This window comes from Acomys minous, assembly GCF_964271855.1.
Source record: "Acomys minous genome assembly, chromosome: 8".
NCBI classification, from domain to species: domain Eukaryota; kingdom Metazoa; phylum Chordata; class Mammalia; order Rodentia; family Muridae; genus Acomys; species Acomys minous.
Genome location: NC_140489.1, coordinates 66,034,457 through 66,059,308, shown reverse-complemented (window position 1 = coordinate 66,059,308; position 24,852 = coordinate 66,034,457).

Sequence of the window (24,852 nt, the reverse complement as noted above, 5' to 3'; positions counted from 1 at the left end):
ACATATGCGCTGACATTTTAAGTAAGTCTTACTAAAAGGACAGTCTATACTAATTATGGTATCACTCTCCTACATACAAATATCTGTAACAGAATGTCATAGGACTTTAATAACTATCACATTAATAAACTACTTCACAATTTATCCTTAATAACAAGATGTGAAAGTGCTTACCACCAGAAAATGTTAGTGGACAAATCCTGCTTTTTTAGATAGTGTGTTCACTACTACTGAAGTGTCACCTTTTTACCTACCTTTCTGGCTAGACTCCTACTAGGGTATCATCTCACAAACATTAATTTACAAAAATTTTCTTAAAAGGTATGTGAGTTTGATTTTGGTAGGATATATGTTTTTATATATTTAAAAGAAATATATGTGGCTTAACAACACATAAAAGGGATACAATAAAAGAAAAAATAGGCAATGCCAAGTTCTACTGCACTATATAAGTTTCTTTGATACACTGCATAACACAATGATTAAACCTTTGGGCATGCCCACAGACTTATTTTAATGCAAATGTTAAAAATTTAGGAAAGAAGTTAAAAACAGGTATATTTACAAATTTACACCAAAGATTAATTGTTCTCAAAGCTTTAAATACATGCATATATGTTGTAGTATTTATCAATCAAGTTTCAATTGCTTTCCTTTATTTGATGAAAATCCACATGATAATTTTATCTTCTTTCTTTTCTCATTTTCCTCAAATTATACAATAATAAAATTGAAAAATAGAAGCTCTTTATAGAAAGAAGATCAAATATTTATTTTCAAAATAGTCTATTTAATAGTGGGGGAAAGGTATGGAAATTGATGCCCCAAATCAGGAAAATAATTTAAACTATTTGGTTGATATTGTTCTATTTGATTGATATTGTTAAAGGACTGGAACATAGCAAGATGTTTGTTAGGCATTTTTGAAATGCATATTTATGTTAAGACATGACAAATATTTAGATCTCAAAAAATGATGGGAGTGAGTGCATTCCTTGAATTGTTTAGAAACAGCAATAAATCACTGTCATCGTAACATTTATTTGGGGAAACAAAATTAATGTGACTGAATCCATTTAATATAATTAAATGCTACATTATATAGAACTGACTAGAAAAGGAAATGGAATTTACAGGCAGGGGCATTCATGTTTTATACAGATGTCTGAGAAGAAATGAGTAGGAAATAACCATGCCTAAAGTGAAGATATATATATATAAACAAACACGAGAGTCAAGGGTAACAAATACAAGAACTGGGGAAGGAGTGTGGACCTTTGATTGAGCACAGCATGTAGACAAAGAGTGAGAAGGCGCAAGTAGGTAGTGCGTGGTCCCCGGTACCGAGTACTAGTTTTGCATTTACATAGAATAAAATATCTCACTTCAATAAAAAAAAATGCGACTATACACATAATCTAGAAGATATCACATCCATTAACGTTCTTAAATAGAAATCATTGTTATCACTGAAGAATGAATCGGAGGTGAGGATTCAGTCAAGAGTAAGGGTTAAGAGGAGGGCTCATTATTACTGAAGGAGGATGAGTGTGGAGCCCACGACAGAGCCTGAGGGAAAATCATGCTTGAAGTCCCTCAGAACTGAGGGTGTTTTGAGACCTGTGGGCCTTTTTAATTTCAACAACAACAACAACAAAAAACTTTTGGAGTGGTCACTGAAGGTGACAGAATTTATGTTCTAGAAAGCTAACTCCAAACACTCAATGAGAATTAATCAAAAGGAAGTCGGGGCAATACTGTGAAGTGGAGCGTCAACGTAGACATAGGGATAATTTGTAGAGTAGAGTTTTAGATTACTGTTAATATTATGGTAACAGAAGATACTACACAGTGAGTACTTTTGAACAATTCTAGTTCCTTGAAAAAAAAAAAGTGAGCAGACAGGAAAGCAGATGCAACCAAAGGTGGTAGACTGGATCCTGATAGATCCTGATAGCGGGAGCACAAAGCTAGCAATGGCTGCTTTAAAGCTAAAACACCTTGAAAACAGGAACCTCATTCAAGATCAACGGTAACACCCTAGAAAGGAATCCGGCTCAGTAAAGAGTTCTTGTGTTGATTTCCACAGCTTCCTTCCCTGTCATTTACAGAGAGCATCCCTGATTTACCTACAGTCCTTCATCAAGTTTAACCTTTGGAAAGTCATTTCCCTTCAGCGGTCTCTTTTCTTAATCTTAAAAGAAGATAAATAAGGAGCTACACCTCATCAAGCACTAGACAGATTTACTTTCTGGACAAAGTGATAAATTTAGTCTTTTTGTTGTTGGGTTAGTGGAAAGAAATCACATAACTTGCCCAAGTCTCAGGATTAACAGCTGAGATTTTCCCTCTGATAGTAGGCTCAAGATTTCTGAAGCGAATTTCCAAAGCAATTAAAACTGGGCAAATAGCAGCTCAGTGAGCCTTCCAGAGCTTTATTTTCTAAAATAAGACTGTCTTTGCTAGAAAGATAAACCTAGACTTTTGTAAAAATGATTGTCTGAGTGGTTAAAAGTTCTAGCCACATTAGTCCCATCGAATTTGACTAAACTGAAGGCTCATGTGAGTTAGTAAAAGCCTGCAATATAATCTTTCCTTCCAAAAACTTACAGTACTTTAGTGTTCAAATAATCACTGAAGTAATATTTTTTGCTATGTGCTAGATTTATAAAACATGTTTAATAATATGAAAACATAATTTTAAGTTACTAAATATCATTATTTGCAAACATTTTAATGCATTCACAATATTTTAATAGCATAATCAAAACATATTTTAGATATATAAAACCTATACAACCCTGAATAACTACAAAAGTCAACAATAATCTTCTTTATTTAGTGTGAGAATTGTATCATGTTTCCCTGTTTTCCTCTTAGGTAGAGCTGCTTTCTTGTATAATTTAAACTCATAAAACTATTGCAAAAATGTTATCTCAAATTTTTCTAAATGTACATAATTCAAAACTCAGTAGGTTATTCATAATGAAATTTCTTCCATAGACTTACAAAGCTTAAGATATTAATCAATTTTAAAATTGACATAAAGTAGAAAATTATAACTTAAAAAATTAAGAAACTTACATTTGATATACTTCTTTGAGGATTTACTAAGCTAAAGTTATTTATTTTCACACTCAATTGTTATAATCAATATGTAAAGTGTACTTTATTTCACCTTTTATGGTTTTCTGTTTATTACAATACATACAGAAAAAACAGAAGAATTATTAAACAGTGCACTTTTTTTTCCTGGAACAGTAAAAAATTAAATGCCAATTAATATTTCTTCTGTTTTTCTGCAAGCTGTGAATAAATTTTCTGTTATATACAATATAACTAGCTTACAGCATGAAAATCTAGAAGGCGGCGTAAAATCTAATAGGTACTAAGATATGGAGATATAAATTTCTATATAGATATAAATATAATATTTGTGAGCATTCATAAACACACATTGATGTTACAATTTATAAGTCTTGTGAATTATTTGTCACTACAATTTTATATTGCTTCTATTAGAAACTTTTATTTATGAAAACTCAGACCCATTCAGGGAAGCATGGTCATGACTGCACAATGTTGAAAAGCAAAAGAAATGTTGAAATACCTTAAGCAGTTGTACTATGATGATCTTCAAAGGAGTTGATTCTTTCTATATGCCAGTCTCTAGAAATTTCTGAACTAATCTATCTCAAACTACTGCATATTCTTTTGTCTGAAAAAAAATCAAAACATAGCTGAATGCCTTCTTTATATTAAGCCTTCTAGAACAAACTCAGTGATTGGACCCTTATTGACAGAATCTTCAGGATTCTTGCCAAGGAAGGTAAGGACACTTTAGAAAAGTTCTCTACCAACATCACAACTATAACTCTTTTTCTACTTTTTATTTATTCATACAATGCAACCTCTCCTACATATGTCCATGCCTCCCAGTTCCCTCCACACTACCCCTCTCCCCATGATCTACTGTTCTCCTGCTCCTCTGTTTTCCTTCAGAAAAGGGCAAGCATCCTAGGAATACCAACTGAAATCAACATAACAAGATTCAATAAGGCCAGGCACAAACTCTCATATTAAGGCTGGATTAGCCAACTCAGTAGGAGGAAGAGGGTTCCTAGAGCAGGCGGAAAAGTCAGTTACTTCCATTCCTACTGTGAGGAGTCCCAGAAAATTCACAAACGAAACAACTACAAAATATAGTCAGAGGACCTGGTGTAGACCCATGCAGGCTCTGTGATCACTACTTTGTCCCTATGAGCCCTGGGTTAATGATTCTGTGGGATGGCTTGTTCCCTTGATATCCTCAACATGTCTGCCTTCAAAAATCTTTCTCTTCCCTCTAAAGTGTGGTTCCCCAAGCTCTGCCTAATGTTTGGCTATAGGTTACAATATCTGTAATAACTCTCTATCCCTGATGATCTCCCATATTCTAAATTTACTTTTTTTGAAGTTCATTTAGCTATACAATGCTTTACTTGAGTAGACATATCATGATATATATTTATGTATGTCATTACATTTATTTGTGTTTTGTATTAAATATATGCAATATAGTTGTTTTTAATCAGCCTATACTAAGAATATTGTTATGCATTAGTTAGGAATATAGTTATATTAATGTCTGGTATATATTTTACCATTCACTTTACATGACCTTGTTTGTTTTTATCGTGTAGGTTTTTTTTTTCTTGTTTTGAATGAAAAACTGACTACATTGCTGTTTATCATCCCCTCCCCCTCCAGGAAATGTGTACCTCTTTTAGCTGATTACTTTGCAATATTTAAATATTTCAAGTCAAATACTGGACAATTATACAATTTCTTACAAGAAGCACATGTGATCTCAGGTAGGAGCATTGTCATTGTCTTATTCTCCCCTACCCCTTAGATTGTTACTGATATTCACTTCACTAAGACTAGGAAAGCACACATTCTGTGTCTTTCCTCCATAATGTTCATTCTTTAACAAGATCTGACTTTCAGATCTATAGCTATTCCTTCCTTTGTGAAGATTTTCTTACTTATTTTTTGTCACACAAACTTTCTGATTATGTATACAGAGATATTTTCATTAGTAAATTATTTGCTTTGCAGTGTCAAGACCTGGATTTGATAGCTAACACTTATCCCCAAATACAAATAAATAAACACTTGCAGGGTCAAACATATGTAATCTCAGCCCTGCACAGACACAGAGACAGGTGGAATCCAGGGACTCATTGGACATCCTGTATAGCCTACTTGAGAGGCTCCAGCCTCAAAGAAATAATTGTATCTTACTTTCACATCTAGCATCTTCCATTATGTATGCAACACACACACACACACACACACACACACACACACACACACATGAACAAACACTTCTTCGCTAATGCACAGTCAAGACAAATCTACTTGTGACAATTTTTCCATTTTTGCTTATATGATAGTCTTTATTCTTTACCTTTAAGAGATTACTGAAGTGGAAGTATACATTAACATAAAAAAACACTGAGCTTTAAATATTCTACTATGCTATTCTTGCTTGTGTACTTTATGAACATGACTCTAATGATTACCCTGGATCTTTACAGGCAAAAGTTTTTCAGTATACTCAACTTTCTTCAACACTTTTCTCTGTATGATATTATATGATGAAGTAGAGGGTGTCTAGAAAAAATGTGTTGAGTGTTTTTTGTGATTGGTGTTGTCTGAGACTCCTAAGTCTGTGATTCAGAATCATTAACATTGGGAAATCCCTAGGTATCACTACCTATTACCTTATTGTTTTATTTTACTCTTCTATTTTCTATTGTGTACATGACATCTTTCTTATCTCAATTATTGCATATTAGTTTCTGTCTCTTTTCAGTTTTTATTCTTGAATTTTTATGAACATCTCTACATAAACTGTTCTTCACTTAAATCTTTGGTTCTGTCTGTATATGTATGTGTCCTGCTCTAGATTTTAAAATGTCATAGTTTCATTCATGGAGCTTCCAACCTTCCTTCACATGTAATTTATATTTTTCTTTCCTAGTAGTGATTTTGCAAGGATTTTTGCTACTTTGATTCTTCCAGTATGCCAACCTTTTTCTACTTTTGGGAGGCAACCATAATCTAATGAACCTAGTAGTCTCGTTGAAAAAATAAAGTAGTTCTACTTGTAGGTTTCTAGGACCGTCTGGATCCTTCTATGGTAGATTTGGGCCCAGGGGTCCCGCTCAAACTAAGGCACCAGCCAAGGACAATACAGGCAGTAAACTTTAAACCCCTACCAAGATCTAGTCAATGGGCAGAACATTCTGCACAGTTGAGTGGAGAGTGGGGTATGACTTTCACACATACTCTGGTGCCTCATATTTGACCATGTCCCCTGGAGGGGGAGACCTGGTGGCACTCAGAGGAAGGATAGCAGGTTACCAAGAAGAGACTTGATACCCTATGAGCACATACAGGGGGGGGGGAATCCCCCTCAGGAACAGTCATAGGGGAGGGGAATAAAGGGAAAATAGGAGGGAGGGAAGAATGGTAGGATACAAGGGATGGCATAACCATTGAGATGTAACAAGAATAAATTAATAAAAAATTTTTTTTAAAAGAAAAAATAAAGCAGTTGATCTTCAGGCCAAAATTTGTCTTCTTTTCAGAATGTAACATGAGTCTTCTGAGACTCCTTTTCATCTACATCAAAAAGCTTAAATATTATGCCTATACATTCATATGCTTTTCATATATGTCTTTATAAGTTGTCACTCTGTTACTTTTGAAGAATCATATAATGTGCAATGAAACCCTTTATGTGTCTATTTGCTAATGGAAGAAAAATATGTTGAATTCTTGTTAATAGACTTTGTGTTTACATTATGGCAATGTCCTACACTAAAAAGTTATTTTCAGTGAACAAGTATGTCCTTTTGATTTCAATCAGTATTTCTATGTATGGAGAAATTTCCTGTGAATAAGAACAAAATGTGCTGAAATAAACTGCCCATTTTAATTTATGTCACATAGTGTTTGGACATAAAAGCATCATGACAGAATAGCTAAAGACAACAGTGAAGCCATTGTGGCACTGAGGTGTATTCTGATAGATAATAAGCACACATCCTTTCCACTTTGAAACAGAACTTCTTCATGTTTAACATGGGTTTTCAGGAATAAATCAAAACTAAACTAATAAATAGAAATTAGGCTTGGTGGAGATAGTTTTCCTTCTGTTTTGTTTGTTTGTTTGGTAGGTTGGTTGGTTGGTTTTGTTTTTTGTGACACATTTAGATGGTCTAAGTTACTTCGCAGCAATCCTTCTTGTGCTGCCTAGTCTCAATCCATAAAGAATGGTATCCTAGGGTAGAAAATGTCTCTCTTTATGCCTCCTCCCCATTTAGTGGGAGATTCACCACAGAGTTCTTCAAAGGGGAGCGATTCAGCACCCCAGGGCCAATCGGGCAGCAAAGCTCCCTAACCATCATCAGGCACTTTTGAGGATGAACAACAGCTCTCCAGGAGGTGCAGTGCAAATCTAGCCCTTTAAACTCATTTACTTTAATTGCGTAACATTTTAAATACTGCATGCCAGTGAGAGGCAGGTGGATCAGCAGGTGCAATGTGGCGATCTGCCAATAATGGCTACAGAAAAACAGCCCCTTACAGAGGCAGAAAGCAGAAGAGACTGAGTGGAGAACTCCTCTGAGCTTAAAGTCTATTTCATCCAGTGATTGCAGCCGAGGAGAGGATTCCAAGCAATCTAAACTAAAGCTGTTTTATTAATTTTTAGCTACTTTTTAAATATTTATTTATTTATGGTTAAAAATAAAAAGCAAAGCTCTCAGAGATAGAGTTTTAGTCTGAATTCACCCAAGTCCTTTGTAGTCACATTACTGACACTTGTTTATGAGTCAGGATTTAAAGAAAAATAATTATGAGGTAGGGCTTTATTTCTAAAATTTTTCATGAAAATATAAGTCATACTATGTAATTTTTTGTGTGTATAAACATTGCTTCAATTCAAGATATGGTTATAGTTTATTAAAGATATTCTGGAGAGAGCAACCAACCAAAAGAATTCTATGCCATTTAAAAATAACTTTTGGTTCATATAGCCATTCTTGATACAAGAAAAATTAGAGTAAGCAAATTGTTAAAAAAAAAAAAAAGGGAGTTTTGTACATACACATAAAAATATCAAAAATTAGGTAACTGCAAGTCCTCAAACATAAAATAAATGTTACTGAATGCATACTAATTTAGTAATTCTATTTAGTTTGTTTGTTTATGGAAAATGGTAAATAAAGATGAATATTATTTAGTTGGTTTGCTGGTTATCATACATGCCATTGATAAATTACCTATTTATTCTTTTCTAAAGTTAAAATCTAGTGTTAAACTAGTGATTGAGAAGTCATTTTATTTCTATAATACAATTTCGTGTCATGCTTCCTTTGTTACTCTTCCAAAGTGTATAATGGCTTGGTAGTTACTGAAGTATCATCAAGTGCTATACATTTTTTGTTCCGTCAACTGCTCAAAATTACATAGTTACTGCAGAAAAGAAAACAGGAATAAGATGACTGTTCAGTTTTATTTCTACTATGTTACATATGCTGTAATAGTTCATAATAACACATATTTTCAATGACATATTCTGAAAATACATTGTATGGTTTCTGGATTTCTATCTGTGTTTACCAAAGCAGCTGCCAAACACAGAGTTGGTGTGCTTATCATTTTCAAAGAGTCTATCCCTCTGCTATAATAAGTTATTCGCTTAAATATATGATCTTCAAGATACATTAACAGTTGAATATAGGGTTTATGTGATATTAAATGATGGCGTCTCCTTACATTAACTATCAAAATGATGACAGCAGTGAAAACCCCAAGAAGAAAATGGAGCTTCAAAAAAAGAGAAGCAGTTAAAGGGTCTCATGCATTTTGAAGATAAGTGAAGGTTCTCCTGCTTACATCTGTCCTGATTTATTACTTTGTTTATTTAATATCTATTAGTGAAATATGTGGATCATCTGATAAGTCAGACAACATATCCCATCCTGAAATAGCCATCTCTGATAATTTTGCATTTCTTCAAATATGTGGCAGCCCTGTAGCCTCAAGCATATTCATCTGAAGGCAGCCTTCCTTTTCATAAGTCACATACAACAAGCTGTTTCTCATGCCAGTGCACTGGGGTAAAAGCAGACGGAACAAGGCTTTAAAATACAACCATTCCATCCCCAAACAATGTAAATTCTAAATACGAAGTCGAAGAAAACTGGCAAAATGAGACCTTCTACAAAACATAACTGCACTTTGACTTAGCATATTCAAATAAACAGTAGTCAGAAATGAAATGAGTAACATATGTAGAGACAGTTTCCCCAATGCTTCAGTTGTTGAAAATTTCTCTGCTAAGGAAAAAAAAAACTTTTTTATTAGGCCATATCCTTAGCATCTTTGCTAACATTCCCAGGCCGAAGCAAGAAGGGCATTTGTGATTGCCTATGAGGCCTCTCAGGAACCAGAAAACTGTTAGTAAGGGGATTTTATTTGGTGAGAAAAATGAGTGGATTATACTCAGTAATGCTGCATCATTTGAGTAGTAAGAAGCCTGGCCAAAGATTATCCAGTGCAGGATTATCTGGATTCTGTCTCTCATCCCTGTCTTATGTAGCTTAAGGTCACTGGATTCCTTCATGGAAGTAAAAATAAAAGACAAAGAAATATTATAAGCACACTTTTCATAGGTAAAAATTCTGTTAAAAACAAGCAAACCAGAAACTGAAACCAACAACAAAAATCATGCTAATGTAAAATATGGATTTGATACACATGATTTTAATGACAGAGAGTGTAAGTTACCTGAAGAGTTAATATAGCAAACATGAGTGGACATGCCATCTGATATGCATGAGATGAAGTAAGGTGTAATTTCTGATTTGGCTTTTATTTAAAGCTGAGCATGTTGTTTTATGCCAGATATATGAATAAGTCAGAAAGGGGAGGCTCACTTGGACTATAAGTAATAAGAATTTGCCAAGAATGGGGCACTGATAAACCTAGAATAAAACAAGCAATACTTTGAATGAAACAATGGGAACAGTGGGTCACGGGCATGTCTATTTGAAAGCATTAGGGATAAACTCAGAGTCAACGGTAATGTCTCAGTGTTGCATTTTGAAAAAGAAATTAAAAGTAATCACTTCTGAGTAATTTCAACAAGAGTGAGTTGATATTTGAATTCTCTACTCTTCATGTGTCTTCCCTTGCTCCCTGTCTGTCTGTTGTATGATTCTGCATCTTGGTCTGTCTGAATGCTATGTTCTGAATCTGTCCACTTCCATCCCTGTGTCTGTACCTGTGTGTATCCGTAACAAAAGTTTTCGTTCTCTGTTTTGAACAGCACAGAAATAAACATACAAAGAAGTAATGATTAATACTTTACAAAAATCTTTAACAGATTTTTTTTTGAAAAATAAGGGAGAAAGCAATGGAAGAAAGCAACTGGTATTAACTTTTAGCTTCCACTCATGAACACAAACATTCATATGCACTTAAGTATACATATAACATATGCATGCACACAAGCAGCAAAATTAAAAAGAAAAAAGTGTGTTGATCTATGTTCCAGAAGTAAGCAATTTAGTCATAAGCAAATTCCTAATCAGCAATTGAAAGACAGATATTGGGTTAAGGAAATAAAATAAAGTCAGTAGATTCTGGGAAATAAACACACAAGCAATGTTAAATCATAAAGAGGAGATAGAAAAACCATGGTAGACATAAGTTCAATTGGTTCCATAATTTAACTAAATGTAAATTGATTGACATCATTTAACACATTGACAGTCATGACAACAAAATTAGTGACAACCTATCATGAAAAAATTGAGACTGACTGCATTTAAATTTTAAAAATATTTTTATTGATTCTTTGTGAATTGCACATCATGCCCTCCAATCCCATTCATCTCCCTGTGCTCTGGCAACCTTCACCCCTGAACAGAAGAAAGGAAAGCAAAGCAAAGCAAAGCAAAACCGAACAAGTTATTTTACTGTGGAATCGGAAGTGTGTTACTGTGTGTCAAACCCCAACTATAGTTGTCCCAGTAGCTTCACTTGCAAATGTTCATAATAATGAGTATGGTTGCATAGCCTGCATGGGTCTGGTTAGAAGCCTCTGCATTCTGCTACACTTTTAATAGTGATACTCACCCAGAAAATATTCCACCACACAACAAGGTCCTATGCTCAACCATGTTCTTAACAGCCTTCTTCATAATAGCCAGAACCTGGAAACAGCCTAAATGTCTCTCAACTGAAGAATGGATAAAGAAACTGCGGTACATTTATGCTATGGAATACTGCTCAGCTATTAAAAACAAGGAAATCCTGAAATTTATGGACAAATGGATAGGACTAGAAATGATCATAATGAATGAGTTAATCTAGAAGTAGAAAGACTCACATGGTGTATACTCACTTATAATTGAGTAAAAAGCATGTCCTATGAAAGTCTTCACTTGCCAGGAGATGGGGATAGGTGTGAGGACATCCTACTGAGACTCTAGGTAAGAGAAATATAGGAGATGTGGAAATAGAAGGACCCAGAGGGTCCTAGAAACCTACAAGAAGAACATCGTGATGGGTGGATTGGACCCCGGGGGGCGGGGGGAGGGATCTCTTAAAACTATTGCATTAACCAAGGATATGACATGAACTCTGGTGCTCCATAGTTGACCACCTCCCCTTGGTGAAGAGGCCTGATGGCATGCAAAGAAAGAACAAGCAGTCTACCCAGATGTGACTTGATAGCTTATGACCATATAGTGGGGGAGGAGGTCCCCCTCGGTCATAGACCTAGGGGAGGGGAACATGGTGAAGGTGGGGGGTGGGGCGAGGGAGGAAGGAATGGGAGGACACAAGTGATGGGATAACAATTTAGTTACAATCTGAATAAATTAATAAAATTAAATTAAAAATTAAAATAAAAAGATAAAAAAAAAATGAAAAAGAAAAAACAATAGTAATCCTCACTGGGACTCCTCTCAGATATCCTGTTGTTGCCCTGTGTCAGGGAGATCCTGTAGACTTTAGTTCTGTAGGCCTGGAACCTTCACTGTTCCACCAGTTTTTAGATGGGGTAGATGTTGGGATGGGCCATGGCCACACCTTGGATCTGGGCCTGGGTGTTAGCACAGTTGATCTACCCACCAGGTCTCCTGTACACATGCCATCAGGGCCAACTCTCCTGCTTTGCTCATATGGGTAGTACGGCCAGGACTTCTGTCTGAGGCAGCTGGCAAAGGGCAGAGCCCACTCTCCAGAGGCCATTGCATCAGAGCCAGCCCTCTAGTGTTTCCCTGAAGAGTGATGGTGCCAGCTCTCATGATCTCATACACTCATGGCTAATCTGAGCCCCCTCTACTAAGGCCAGCTCTACTGAGTTGCCCAGGTAAGATGCAGGCCAATTTCCAGTTGATGGAGGGGTCAGATCTCTTGCTCTTCAGATGGCCAGTTCTTCTACTCTGCCTAGACAAAGGGGTGGGATCATTTCCCTGCCTGTGGAAGCATCTCTCATACCCACACCACCCTGGTGAGGGTGCCATACTGTGTTTATAATCGATACACCAAAATAATAGCAGTATTTAAAGGAACATAAAAACCTTACTATAGAGAAGTATAAGACAGGCCAATATAACCATATACCAACTTAGTATACATTCTGAGATAGAGGTGAACAGGATTATGAAGAAGAGAATGACAGGTCTTGAAGGATTTGAACAGTGTGGAACAGTTAGGGAGATACTTTGGTCATGCCTTTCTTAGTAATTTCTCATTATAAAGTGACAAACATTAGTAAATTCATTAATATTTTAAAAATAAAATTGATCATTTTATCTTAAAATTATATTTTAGAGAGCTACTTTTTATTATGTTTCAGTTTGCATCATATTTTCACAAATAATACCTTAATTAATCCACCTGAAGCAAGTAAGCTAATGCCACTGTAAATTATCCAGCTCATCTGGCAGATTTTCTGACTATGAGATTCTACATGTCCATATTTTCTTAATAATAAACCATCTATTCTAAACAACTACTGTTGTTTTTATTTTGTGTTATTGTTATCAGTGCCACTGAAATTAAAACTTACAGGTGGCATCAATAACAAATCAAAGTCTAGTGTTCTGTGCAAATATCACATATCATGAACACAGATCATCTCAAAAAAATGTCTAGGAAACTTTAGCACAATGGTTTTCAACCTTCTTAAAGCTGTAATCCTTTAATACAATTGGTTGTGGTGACCCTCAACCATAAAATTATTTTCATTGCTACTTCATAAGTGTAATTTTTCTAGTTATGAATCATTATGTATATATTTTTGGAGAGAGAGGCTCGTCAAAGCGGTCATGACCCACAGGGTTAAGAACTATTGCTTTAGCCACTTAATGTTTACAAAATCAATACTGAAAGAATAGTAATGAAAGTTGAATATGATACATAAATTCTAATGTAGAAATATTTTATCAGAAAGTAATACATGTTAATAAAGTTGACAGTAATGACAAAATAGTACTTAGCCTAGATACAGAGTGAAAAGCTCCTTGTTAAAATACTCTATAAAAAGATGTTAGGTAATAATTTCTTTATAAATTTGATTCTATCCTCACCTAATTTCCAACAGAGTTTTCTTTTTCAGGCAAAGAAAATGAGGAGAAACACCTGATATAATTTTTCCTCTAAGGGAAAATGATAGACTTAGAGTAAATAATGTAGGATCAGCTGTGTTTATGAGAAAAGAAACCTATACATCATATGGCAGATAAAAATATAGTTTCCGGGTGAATGTATTTGGTAAGAAAAACTTTTAAAACTATAAAATAAGTTGTAGAAATGAATCCGTGACCTTGAAAAAACAAGTAGATATGAAACATATAACAAGTTAAAAAATAAAGAAAAACATTGACAAATGTAATTACAATGAATACAAATTGTAATCCTGGAGTTACTCAAGAGCAAAAATAATCTATTCTCAAGTTGAGAGAATAAAAACAAATGCTCATAACTTTATGGAACTGATATCCAAGATATCTAAATGCATTCTGCATACTATTAGAGGAAGGGAAGGCACAAATAAAGAAAATTAACATTTTGCAAAAGTTAATTAGGCCTATGATGTAGCCCAAACTATTTTGGGTTACTTTTAAAATAATAAATGTAAAGAAGGAATAAGTAGTATTTCTCATCCACTATTCAGGCATGAATATTGTACAAATACATAAAAAGCAAGAAGCTAGAGAGTGTATTTTTCAGAATGGCAGGATGGAATTCTACTTTTAAATGTAATTTGATAACTTTAGTAAAGTTAATATGTTAACTTTAAAACCATGAAATTACATTTTAGTTATTCAATTACAGACATTCCTATACACTACACATTTACAATTTTCATGTGCCATACATCTTTATATGATTATAGAAATTATTTTTTTAATTGGAATAATTACCTTATAGGAAATAATTATTCTGAGGCATTACAAATATCTAAATATTTTTATTTTGTATTGATGAATATTAATTGTGCTGAGTGAAGAGTAAAGACATTTGCATACAAATAAATCATTATTTGACTACCTTCGCTCTCACTACCCTTCCTTTTATCACTTCCCTCCCCTTCTACTGGTGTACTTCTATTTCAGGTGATCTTCTTTCTACATATGTTATACATATGAATTATCTTTCATTTCCATGTAAAGTCTAGAATCCACTAATGAGAGAAAATATTTCTTTTTCATTAATCTAAATTTGATATGATAACCTCCAATTATTTCTATTATTAATAAGAAATGCTATTTCATTCGTCCTTGTGGCTAAATACAGCTTCATTGTTTACATATGCCACAGTTTCCTTATTCATTAATTTGCTGAGGGACACCAAGGGTGATTGTATAATTTGACCATAACAGACCCATAGATATTTCTGTAGAATGTTGAATTCTTCCTTAAGTAGGAATTTGAATCATTTGAGTATATGCCAAAGAGTGATATAGCCGAGTCATGTCATCATACTATTTTATTTTCTTATTGTGAGGAATCTTCACATATATTTCCATAGGTGGGAGACAAATTTACATTTATACAAACAATTTATAAAGGCTTTATTATCCTTTTTGCCTTCACCAGAGTTTGCTGTTATTTATGTCCTTTGATAAGGTTAATGTGACTGGGTGAGATGGAATCATAAAATAGTTTTTAATTCATTTCTGTTCAATGTGTTTCATGTTTTGAGAACTGCTTGTGCAGTTCATTAGCCTATTTACTGATGGGATTACGTGGTTTTAGACATTTAAGTTTTGAGTTATTTAAGTAATCTTCTTACTTCTCTCTGACATATAAGTAGCTAGTAAATATTTTCTCCCCTCCTCCCATGCTGTGTCTTCTCAGTCCTTTCATTTACAATGTAAAAACTTTTTAATATCTTCTAATTGCATTTGTCATTTTTTTTATTTCTGAGGTAATATTTTTTCTCAGAAAATTATTACCTGTCCCTATATCTTGAAGTATTTTATAAGATATAAATATACTGTGTAAATATAGTATAATTCTGATTTATTAACATTTGATAACAATTGATATATATGTCCTATATTTTGATATTTCTCATCTCATTTATTTGAAATACTGCATTACTAAGACAATTCAGGAGAGAAATATTATTTTTTATCATATATTTTTAAACTCTACCTACCAACTAATTCTCATTTATATGTACTCTGGAGGATAGGAACATATCCATTTGACAGCCCGAGGTTTAGAATTAAGATTGGGTTAGGATTGGAATGATTAGAGTCTCTATAAATAAGACAAACAGACCCACATATCTCAGTCCATCTGTTTTATATACTTAGTACAACTACAGAATCCTGGGTTTTCTAAGAGTGCAGAAAAGTAAAAAATGGTAAAAATCAGTATAATATGAATGGAGCATACAGCTTTTTGTCATGATGACCAGTTGCAGAGGACAATGGCTTCTGTTCATCATAAATACTTAATAGTGGGAAGAATAAAGAGAGAATTGTGAAAAACAAAAGCATACTTCACAACCTGTAATAACTATATGCCTTACCTGGTGACTGCAGAAGTTATTAGAACCTAACTAGTAATTTCAGCAATTATACATAATAAACTGAGGATGTAAAATATATAAGGAAAGGAGCTTGAATTAAAAATTGACACTATAGGAGTTAGCTCATTTACAGAAAACAGTCTTGATTCCAGTAAGTACACTAGCATGTTCAGAGAGAGAAATCATATGGAAAAGCAGTCAAATATGAAAGCCTAGAGGTGCTTTTGAAGAACATCAAGGGGAGATTCTGAGACCTCTCTGAGAATGCAGTTACAGGGGCGCACACACATGGGATTTTCTAAATAATACAGCAGGTGAGAGTGATTGTACTTCAGAGTGGACACAGTTAAAGGATGAATAAGTCCATGAAAAGGGAGCCAAATTGATCACAAATCTTCAAAGGGTAGAAACTAGGAAAGAAACCAAAGTGCAGAAAGTCTCATTTGGAATTTACTATTCTCTGTTGCAAACAGACTTTCCAGAAGAGAAAGCCCAATGCATGAAAGGCAGAAAATACTTTTTCTAAAATGTGTGAATTCACTGGGAGAAGAAATATATTAATATTTAGATTAAGTGGGTTCATTTAACACATAACAAATATTTTAAGAAATTAACAGATGAGCTCAGAGTTGTGATTCTCAATCTTCCTAACCTGTCAACAGTTTAATATAGTTCCTCAAGTAGTGATGACACCATTCACAAAATTATTTTCATTGCTACTTCTTAAGTGTAATATTGCTATTGTGAAAGGGTCCTTGACCCCAAAGGGGTCACAACCCTCAGGCTAAGAGCTACTGGTCTAGAACAATGCATGGTTTGGAGGTGGAATGTTTTCATTGCTACCAGAACACTTGAGTTTTCTTCATAGTACCCTCATTGTAGTTCCAGTACCATAGGATCTGACACCTTCTGGTCTTCAAAGGCATCTGTATGCAGGGGCACATATACATGCAGATGCACCTACAAACACATAAACAATTTTAATATATATTTTATTAATTTATTCATATTACATCTCAATTGTTATCCCATCCCTTGTATCCTTCCATTCCTCCCTCCCTCCCATTTTCTCCTTACTCCCCTCCCCTATGACTGTGACAGAGGGGGACCTCCTCCCTGTGTATATACCTCACAGGGTATCAAGTCTCTTCTTTTAATTAATCCATTTAATTAACAGAAGAACACATAACCATATACATTATAATGCAATTTTAAAATAAATAAAATCAGAAATATTCTATTTTTAAAAGAGTGTGACTGTGTAAGACACAAAGCAACACAATGTAGTGAAACTGCTCATCCTGAAGTTGAAGGATGTAAGAGAATAAACTCAAAGTAACAGGATGGAAGAGTAAAGGGTTGGGATTGGGGACATACAAGCTAGGAGATAACAATCGACATGGAATATAAATAAATTTTAATAAATAAATAAATTTTAAAACACAAACAATGAGCTTTTTAGATCCTATTAGGAGCAGCAAACAGTGACTAATCTATATCTGTGTTCCAGTGTTATGATGATAGACAGAGAAGACTGGTTGAAAATAACAATAAATCTTACTGTGTTTCCCTGGGAAATGGGAAAGTTACCTAACAACAGTAAATGGAAGAAGCCACCTATCCTATCCAGAAAGCTGTCCAGATTTGCTCTCCTGTAGAGCCTATGCTGCTCCCTCTCACTGTGGAGTGAGGAGAGGAAAATGAGGGAAACAAGGAAGAATCAGAAGAAAAAAGGAGAGAAAACTGAGGCATGTGGTAGCTCTTTTTTTTTTTTTTTTGCATATAAAAAGGCAACAAAAACCACATTCTTTGTTAAAGTAATGAATTAAATTTATTTGGGTAAGTGAAATAAAACTGTCCATCTTACAATATAATTTTATATTCTTATTGGAGAGTCTGACTGAAAGCAGTATAAAATCTCATGCATTTTTGCATGATTACATTCAAAACAAAATTTGGATAATTGGACTACTCAAAATGACCCAAAAAGGCTTGACAAATTGTGTCCTAAACTTTACAGGAAGAAATTCTTTCTAATTATCATGCATCTTAGAAATAAAATTATATGAATATTCTTTCTAGATCTGGAAATAAATTCCTATTTTAACATTGGAATAAAATGGATAAATTCTATTAATTAAAAATTAATAAATCATATTTTTCCTGTTTTAGAAAATATATATTGCTAATAATGTTTTTTATTAAAAGCCTATAAATAAGATGATGGTTTGCTTAGCCCACTATCAAACATTAAAAAAAACCTAACCAATTTTAGATAAGCCTTATTTTAGTTGGGGCTGGGCAGATATTAACCCCCTAAACTACCTCATTACCACCCAGTGTCACATGCCGTGCCATTTGCCTTACTCATTCTCCTCTTAGCCACTTCCCATACAATATCCCCATAAATGCTTGCACACACTTTCCATCTGAACCTTCCTCTCCACTCCATTCTCAGAATTCATGTGGTTCTTTGCCTATCCCACAGAGGATCTCTCCTTCCGGTGATCCTTCTGTCCTCAAAGCCTTTGCTCCACCTCTCGATTTTGCAATGCCTAGGTGTTTATGCCTTTTATTTAGCGAACCAGGGATAGTATTGTAGGCAAGGTTACACAGCAATATTTGGGGTATGTCTTAGTTTGCTCATAAAAGACACAAACCTCATGGAGCAAAAGAATTAAAAATCAAATGCAAAGCACCAGACTAGGCTGTTACATTTTCCTTCAGTTCATGGTTATATGTTCTGATTTATATGATTGCACCACAGTAAAGAAGTTTTTTCCTGCTTTAAAATGGGGAGAAAAGCAATTTAACTCACCAACTCCTCTCCAGAGCACTAGCAATGCTGTATTGAATAAATGTAAGTTGGCCCTTGTTCCTCATCAGACATGCTAACCAATTTTTCTGTGTTCAAAAATAGATCATGCGCATTATTTTCTATGCCAAATATGAATGTGCAGAACATTTGCTTGCATGTTCTGAAGAACAACATAAAAGTTCTATACAATAGGCAAGAAGATAAGAGAGAGCTTTGTAACTTTCATGGTGAACTTCATATTTTAGTAGAACCATGAGAAAATGTAGGTCAGCAACAAATGTGTGCTGTGCTAAAAATGAATATTATACATTGCATCAGATAAGTCATTTCCCCTTTTAATGAATACTAAACAATTTATACGAAAGAATTTTACAATATTTTTACACTATGCTATAAATAGAAAAGCTGCAAGCAGTCCTGTGAAGAATGTTTGGCTTCCTTCTAGTGGCCAAAGTATTAAGCATTGCTTTAGAGTATGTAAATCACATTTTTCATTATACAGAGGTTATTTCAAAATAGTAGTCTTTACCTGGCTTTGACTTGGAAACTAATAAAAATGTTACAATGCATAAGTAGCAACAATCTTTTCTCAAGTCCATTATCATCCTAATTAAAATCATTTCATGAGAAATTAATAAACACTGCTGCAGTACTATATTCTACTTCAGCATGAAATGTTTTGTGGTTTTATTAAAAGAAAGTATGACTTCAGTAGGACAGGACTCCAGGCAGCGATATTAGTGAGGGCCTTGGTTTGGTAATTCCTATGCTCAATTTTCATAAAATATATGTCAGCTCACTTATGAGATTTTTCTTTTTCTAATTATTAAAGAATGAGCTGTTTCTTCTAGGTCTACGGAGGGCAGTTTTGCATGCCTTTGCTTAATAGTTTTCTGTGTCTACACTTAATAGTTTATTTCCCCCATAATATTGGTATGCTATTTTATCAACATTTTAAAGTTCATGATTCTAGTATAAGATAGTATATTTAAGAATATTCTTGTTCTTTGAAAGTGTTACTATTTTTTAATGTTAACATTATTTTATGAATATTCATGATGCAGACTCCCTGTGATACAATGCAATGTAGTGTCTGCTCACTATGGCAGTGTTTTAAAAAGGCCTTGTAATAGTCAGATGGGAGGTAAGACTGAACAGCAGTGTCTATAGCTCATCTTGAATCAATTATATGTCCACACAATGCCTGTCTTTGAATAGTGGGATAAAACATGCACAGTAGTTTACATTGTTCTCCTTTTTTAACAAACAATTAGCTCAGTTGGTAGGTATGTGTATTACTCACATAAAGCCGTGGGCTCTCTCCTGAGTATTGCATGAGAGTGGCTGTGGTGAAATATTCCTATAATTCTCCTACTGAAGAAGCAGAGACAGGAGGATCAGATGTTCAAGATAATTGTGACTTCCTAGCAAATCCAAGACTAGCCTGAGCTACCTAAAACCCTGTCTCAAAACACACCAACAAAAAGTATCAAACAAAAAACTATTACGAACACCAGTTAACAGAACCAACAGCAACAAAAATATAACCCAATAAGTAGAGCAACACAATAAATCCAGCAGGTTCTATTTGTGTTGAGCTGATCTTAAATTCTGTTTGATTACAAGTATGGTGACACAAAACAAACAAAAAACCACAAGTGGACAAAACATGAAACCTAAGACACTGAAACCTCTAGGAGGAAATGTAGACAGTGGCCTATCGGACACGGGTGCGTGAAAGGTCTTTCTGTATAGGACATCACAATTCCAGGAAGTGAGGCCAATGTTTGACAAACAGTGCCTCATAATGCTGAAAAGCCTTTGCATAACCAAGGAAACAGTGGAGTGAAGAGGAATCCTACAGAGGGTGAGAACACTATGCCTACTATTAACCAGATAGAAGATTAATAACCACAAATAAAAATGACTCAAAAAGCATATCCATTCAATAGCTGGGCTTGGGTTTGAACCAGGAGCTCTCAAGGGAAGAAATAAAAAATGGTAAAAGTTCTCAATCTGTGGACTGCAATTTTGTTCTATTGACAGTGTCCATTGCCTTATAGAAGTGTCTCAGTTTCATGAAGTCCCATTGATTAATTGTTTATCATAGAGTGTGAGCTGTTGGTGTTCTTCTGTTCAGCAAGTTGTCTCTTGTATCAATAAGTTCATGGCTCTTCGCCACTTTCTTTTCTAATAGATCTAATGTGGTTTTTAAATTTTCTTTTTGATCCACCTAGAATTAAGTTTTGTATAGTGATAAATATGACTACTTCCATTTTCCTACATGTAGACATCCAGTTAGTCCAGCACCATTTGTTAAAGATGTTCAATTTTTTTTCATTGTATGGTTTTGGCTCTTTTATTAAAAATCAAATGTCCATAGATGTGTGGGTTTATTTCTGGGTCTTAATTTTAAATTCGTTTTTCAACCATTCTTTTTCTATGCTGGTACCATGAAGATTTTATTACTATTTCTTTGTAGTATAGCTTGAAGTCAAGGATAGAGATCACTCCTGAAGTTCTTTTTTTGTATAAGATTGCCTTAGCTATTCTGAGTTTTTTGTTTTTTCATATGAAGCTTAGAATTGTTCTTTCAAGGTCTGTAAAGAATTATGTTGGTATTTTGATGGGAATTGCATTGAATCTGTAGATTGCTTAAAGTAAGATGCCACCCCCCATCCCAATTGGAGAAAGTCAACCTCAAGACACTATCAACAATACTCTGCTATGCTCAAGGACAGGAGTCTAGCATAGTTGTCCTCTGAGAGGTTACACTTAGCAGCAGATACAAACACATGTGGAGAATTACAGCCAAACAGTGGATGGATCATAGGGAGTCTTGTGAAAAAGTTGGGGGATGGATAAAAGGACTTGTAGGTGACAAGAGCTCCACAGAATACCAACAGAGCCAACTAACCCTGGCCCAGAGGGCCTTGAAGAGACTGAAGCAGCAACCAATGACCATTCATAGACTGGACCTAGGTCCCCTATATTGATGTAGCAAACAGGCAACTCAGGCTTCATACATGTCCCAAGTAAGAGGATCAGAGCTATCTCTGACATGGACTTAGTGGCTTGCTGGTAGGGCTGCCTGGTCAGGCCACAGAGGAAGAGGGAAATGCTCTGTCCTGATTTGACTTGATGAGCTGGGGTGGGTGTGTAGGGTGGGGATTCCCTTTTTTGAGGAATAGGAGAGGAGGGTTAAGGAAGAGAGAGGTAGAGTAGGATTGGGAAAAGAGGGAGGGGGTTACAATCAGGATGTAAAGTGAATAAATACATAAATTAATTATAAGCAGTATCTCAAAAATGTTTATCATCCTTAGCAATTAGAGGAACAATTTTGAATATTCCTCTTACCGCAATCAGAATGGCAATGTAATAAAACAGCTGACAATAAATGCTGGAGAGGATATGACGGAAAAGGAACTCTTTTCATGGGTAGTCTTAAAAACTGGTCCATCCACTCTGAATATTAATGTGGCATTGACAGAAAAGTTAAAAATAAATCTACTATATTGCCCAGTTATACTATTCTTTGACATATGACCAAAGGACTCAACATCCTACTCAACATCACCTCTCTATTCATGAATCTAGCATGGAAGGAAACATCTTTCATCTGCTGAATACTTACATGCTGGGATAATATTCATCTGTGAAGAAAAAGAAAATCATAAACTTGCAAGTAGATGGATGGATGTACAAAAGATATGGAATGTAGGAAACCAGATGCAGAGCAGTAAATGCCACGTGTTCTTTTTCATCTTCAGTTCCTAGCTCCCTGTCTTCAGATATGAGTATATAGCCTAGAGTAATTGAGGGAACCAGGAAAGCAAATGGGGGGACAGGCAGTTGTGTGGAAGCAATAGAAAGGAAAATACAGGGCACATGTTATTTGAAAGAAAAAAAGAAGGAAATGTGGTTGTGGGTCTTTAACCAAGGAGACAGGGGTAGTCAAATACAGAAGATGAAGGAAGAAGAGAGTAAAATTACCACAAAGATACAATAAATATCATAGGAAAGGATACATTTATAATTCTACCTAGAATTACATGTAACAGCTATATCTGTATATATGAATATGTATTCATTTTCATATATAAGTTAAACAAAATATTTTCTCCGGTATGACAGTCCTCCCTCCAAGAGTCATAGACTATTGACTGAAACTTCAACACCGAAAACGAGAAATTCAGTTTTGAATTTTAGGTGAGGGTTGACCAAAAACGACCAAAACGTTATAAACTATTTATTGCTCTTCCCCTTGGCTGCTTCCCAGTCAGATGGTAAGTCCCAACTGGTGAATATATTATGCAGTTTGGACACAGGACCCAGAAGACATGAACAAAATATGATCTAAAAAGTCTCCTTCCTGAGGAGGAGAAGATTTTATCATACCAGAATGCTCTATTAAAGTTTCCAAAGAAAAGAAGCAACCAACAGTCCTACTCAGCAACACCACAAGAAAGGTCAGCATGACCCTTTAACCTTAGGTGTTAATAGAGGGATGCCATATCTTGGAAGTCATCCATTGCTCTTCAGTTGGACTTAAGGTCTGCTCAAGAAGAAGGAAAACACTCTGACAAGAAACCAAGACAACTACTTGGGTTCTTGAAGGAGAATTTCCTATAGCCAGCTCATTAAGTCTATATAATTCTTATGTGAAATCTATTTATTTTTATTCCAACAATATTGTTCATATCTATAAGACCATCCCTACATCTAAGGCTCAGGGATCAATGTGAAAGTCAGTGTAGAAAGACTATAACAACTAGAGGAACAGAAGCCTGTTGTGAGACAGTGTCTCCTTGAAATATCAGAGGTGCTCCCATGACATCTCATCATCTTGGCTTTCTAAACAAGACATGAGCACCAGTGGCACCAGTGGGCATGCTGACTTGGAAAGTCGAAAGCTTTAAGGGTCTCAACTCTAGACAAAGAACCATAAGCAACTGAGTAATGCTTTGTGGGAGAAATGGTCATGCCAGGGAAGGTCCCCCAAGTTGGTTATCAAATACCAAGTGGTCATCCCTGAACTCATATACATACAGATGTTATTAAGTGGACTTGGCAGATTGTATTTATGTATTTATGTATTTAAGAATGTGTGTGTGTGTGTGTGTGTGTGAGAGAGAGAGAGAGAGAGAGAGAGAGAGAGAGAGAGAGAGAGAGAGAGAGGGAGAGAGAGAGAGAGAGAGAATAATTGAAGAAAAAGAGGCCATGAAATTGATAGAGAAGAGGGATGTTGTATATTGGAGTGAGATAAAGGAATGAAAACAAGATGCAATCATATTATTTTTTTTTACAAAACAAACATTATTCTAATAAACACCTGGCTTTAAAAATTGAGAGCTGATATGAAATACAAGAGACTTTGGGGGCAAGTTAAAAATTAATACAAAGTATATATTATTGCCTAAATAAATAGATGATATATAGGTAAATGAAAGATGAAATGTAGATAGATAGGCCAAATTCCTGGGATATAGTTTGATATATTGTTGATATTAAAAAATTCTTAATTCGATTATGGCACATGAAGTATGTTTGTTTTAAAAGCATCTTTATATATATTTAAGAATTCAGTCAAAACTTCAAAGTTGCTGTACCATATTTGCTTTAATACTTTAAGCTAACAGAATTAAGTCAAGATTATATGTAAAAGCAACATTGACCTACAACATGCTAAAGCTAGTGCCTAAGCTAATATATATAAAGTCACCCATGGGGTCAACTAATAATAATCAATAGGAAAACTATATGCAGATATAATGCAAATAAAATACAAAGAAATACACAAAGACACCCTATTTGTGTCATATAATGAAATCTCATTTTTTATGTTAGCAGTAGGTAAATAAAGGACATAAAATTAGAAAGTGAGTTTCTAATCATTAGTGATAAAAAAGATAAACAG